Consider the following 4,156-nt stretch of genomic DNA (forward strand, 5'->3'; position numbering starts at 1 on the left):
AAACAATCTGTGGAGGTTTTATCTGGTTCTATTCCCACTACCTCAAATTCCCTTTGTATATTCCCAAAGAAACGTGCGCTTGCCCAGATTATGCAGGTCTACACGGATACCGACTCTGACACAGCAGACGGTGAGGGGGATATGCGGGGGGGTGAGGCTTTCCTTGCAAAAGGGGTACAGCTCATGATTGAGGCCATTAGGGATGTGTTACACATAACTGACAAACCACCTGAGCAGGTTGAGGAGGCTTATTTTACTGACAATAAGAAAGCCTCCCTGACCTTCCCTGCGTCTAAGGAATTAAACGCATTATTTGAGAAAGCCTGGGAAAACCCAGAGAAAAAATTCCAGATCCCAAAAAGGGTTCTTGTTGCCTTTCCATTCCCTGAGGAAGATAGAAAAAAGTGGGAAAACCCACCTGTAGTGGACGCTTCTGTATCTAGACTGTCTAAAAAGGTGGTGTTGCCTGTCCCTGGGTCTACCGCTTTGAAAGAACCGGCAGACCGCAAGATTGAGACTACTCTAAAATCCATATACACTGCGTCTGGCGTGGCATTAAGGCCCACTATTGCCTGTGCATGGATTTCTAAAGCCATAGTTAAGTGGTCAGGCACATTGCTAGAGGAATTAGATTCTCTGGACAGAAGTGACGTTGAATTGTTTTTACGTACTGTACCATACATGATTCTGCGAGTTTCATGGTGGAGGCCATGAATGATCTGGGTCATCTGAATGCAAGGACGTCTTCCATGGCTGTCTCGGCATGCAGGAGACTCTGGCTGCGCCAATGGTCGGCAGATGCGGAATCCAGGAGAAGTGTGGAGAACCTACCCTTCACAGGTCAGGCTCTATTTGGGGAAGCATTGGATGCGTGGATTTCCACGGCAACCACTGGTAAGTCAACCTTTCTTCCCTCAGCCACTCAGTCAACGAAGAAACCTTTTTCTACGTCCATGATGCAGTCCTTTCGGTCTGCAAAAGCTAAAAAGTCCAAGCCTCCTACCACTTTCTTCAGAGGTGGTTCAGCAAAATCCAAATGACCTGCACCTGCAGATTCCCAGGAGCAGAAGCCTGCCTCTGTCTCCTCAAAATCCACAGCATGACAGTGGACCTCACAGCCTGGAGATCAAGCAGGTGGGAGCGAGACTCAGACATTTCAGTCACGTCTGGGTGTCCTCTGACCTGGATCCCTGGGTACAAGACATTATGTCCCGGGGGTACAGGTTGGAGTTTCAAGAGATCCCACCTCACAGATTCTTCAAATCAGGCCTACCAGCTTTGCTGACAGACAGGGCTATCCTACAGGAAGCCATTCAAAAATGGGAAAGGGCAGATGTCATTGTTCTGGTTCCAGCTCATCTGGAAAACAATGGTTACTATTCAAACCTATTTATGGTACCGAAACCGGATGGTTAGGTCAGACGAATGTTGAACCTTAAGTCGCTAAGCCCTTATTTGAGGGAATTCAAATTCAAAATGGAGTCTCTAAGAGCGGTGATCTCAGGTCTGGAGGAGGGGGAATTCCTGGCATCCCTGGATATCAAGGATGCGTACCTTCACATTCCAATCTGGCCGCCTCACCAAGCTTATCTAAGATTTGCACTGTTGGACTGTGACTATCAGTTCCAGGCACTGCCATTCGGCCTCTCCACGGCACTGAGGGTTTTCACCAAGGTGATGGCAGAGATGATGGTTCTCCTCCGCAGGCAGGGAGAAAATATAATTCCATATCTGGACGATCTGCTGATAAAAGCGTCATCCAGGGAGAAGTTGTTGCAGAGCATTGCTCTCACAACTCGTCTACTCCAGGATCATGGATGGATCCTGAATCTTCCAAAGTCACATTTGGAGCCGACAAGGAGATTGTCTTTCCTAGGGCTGATCCTCGACACACAGGTGCAGAGGGTGTTTCTACCGCTGGAGAAAGCGTTGGTGCTCCAATCAATGGTCAGGGATGTCTTGAAGCCTGCCCAGGTATCGGTCCATCAGTGCATTCGCCTTCTGGGGAAGATGATTGCCTCCTACGAGGCTCTACAGTATGGAAGATTTCATGCACGGCCCTTCCAACTGGATCTCCTGGACAAGTGGTCAGGATCTCACCTACACATGCACCAGAGAATACGTCTGTCGCCGATAGCCAGGATCTCACTCCTATGGTGGCTACAACTGCCTTACCTTCTAGAGGGCCGCAGGTTCGGGGTTCAGAACTGGATCCTTCTAACCACGGATGCAAGTCTCAGAGGTTGGGGCACAGTCACCCAAGGGGAAACCTTCCAAGGAAGGTGGTCAAGTCTGGAATCAGTTCTTCTGATAAACATCCTGGAACTAAGAGCCGTGTACAATGGTCTTCTACAAGCAGCACACCTTCTGCAAGATCAGGCCATTCAAGTGCAGTCGGACAATGTAACGATGGTGGTCTACATAAACCGACAGGGCGGAACGAAGAGTAGAGCAGAAAAGCACGCGGTGGCGCTGTCAGCAGTCTTCATTCCAGGTGTGGACAACTGGAAAGCGGACTTCCTCAGCAGGGACGATCTCCATCCAGGAGAGTGGGACCTTCATCAGCAGGTGTTCGCAGAGTTGACAAATCTATGGGGTGTACCTCAAATAGACAGGATGGCCTCATGCCTCAACAAGAAGCTTCGGCGGTACTGTTCCAGGTCAAGAGACCCTCAGGCTGTGGCGGTGGATGCCCTGGTAACTCCGCGGGTGTTCAAGTCAGTGTACGTGTTCCCTCCACTTCCACTCATCCCAAGGATTCTAAGGCTCGTAAAGAGAACAAAAGTTCAGGCGATCCTCATTGCTCTGGACTGGCCGAGGAGGGCTCGGTACGCGGATCTTCTGGAGTTACTGCTGGAAGGTCCGAGGCCTCTTCCTCTACGAGAGGATCTTCTGCAACAGGGGCCGTTCGCTTATCAAGACTTACCGCAGCTACGTTTGACAGCATGGAGGTTGAGCACCAGATCTTAGCTTGGAAAGGCATTCCTAGCAAAGTTATTCCTACCCTGATACAGGCTAGGAAAGGAGTAACATCTAAAGATTACCTTCGGATTTGGAAAAAGTACATGTCTTGGTGTGAGTCCAAGAAGTTTCCTATGGTGGAGTTTCAACTTGGGCGGTTTCTCCGCTTTCTGCAAGCAGGTGTTGATGTGGACCTGCGTTTGGGCTCCATTAAGGTCCAGATTTCGGCCTTGTCCATTTTTTTCCAGAAACAATTGGCTTCCCTCCCTGAGGTTCAGACTTTCTTGAAAGGGGTCCTGTGCATGCAGCCTCCCTTTGTGCCTCCTACGGAACCTTGGGATCTTAATGTGGTGTTGCTGTTCCTGCAATCGGATTGGTTCGAACCTTTACAGGAGGTTGAGGTCAAGTTTCTTACTTGTAAGGCAGTCACACTGTTAGCATTGGTATCTGCTAGACTTGTGTTAGAATTGGGGGAATCCTGCAAGAGCACCTACTTAATCTTTCATGAAGATAGAGCTGAGCTCAGGACACGTCAGCAATTTCTTCCGAAGGTTGTGTCGGCTTTTCATATCAACCAACCTATTGTGGTGCAAGTGGCTACTGATTCCTCAATTACCTCAAAGTCCGTGGATGTTGTGATGGCTTTGAAGATTTATGTGTAGAGAACTTCTCGTCACAGAAAGTCGGACTCTCTGCTTGTCCTTTATGATCCCAACAAGATTGGGTGTCCTGCTTCTAAACAGATAATTTCTCGCTGGATCAGGTTTACTATCCAGCAAGCATATTCTTTGGCAGGTTTGCCATGTCCTAAATCTGTTAAGGCCCACTCTACTCGTAAGGAGGGTTCTTCCTGGGCGGCTGCCCGGGGTGTCTCGGCTTTACAGCTTTGCAGAGCGGCTACTTGGTCAGGATCGAACACGTTTGCTAAGTTCTACAAGTTCGATACTTTGGCCTCTGAGGACCTAAAGTTTGGTCAATCAGTTCTGCAGGGGCCTCCGCGCTCTCCCTCCTGTACTGGGAGCTTTGGCACATCCCCATGGTACTAATGTGGACCCCAGCATCTTCTAGGACGTAAGAGAAAATAGGATTTCCTTTTCTCGTAGTCCGTAGAGGATGGTGCGCCTGCCCAGCGCTTCGTACCCCTGCAGTTGTTACTTTGTTCGGTACTACTTTGTTCCTTGGTTAAGTACTGTTG

This window comes from Pseudophryne corroboree, chromosome 4 (genome assembly GCF_028390025.1).
Source record: "Pseudophryne corroboree isolate aPseCor3 chromosome 4, aPseCor3.hap2, whole genome shotgun sequence".
NCBI lineage: Eukaryota > Metazoa > Chordata > Amphibia > Anura > Myobatrachidae > Pseudophryne > Pseudophryne corroboree.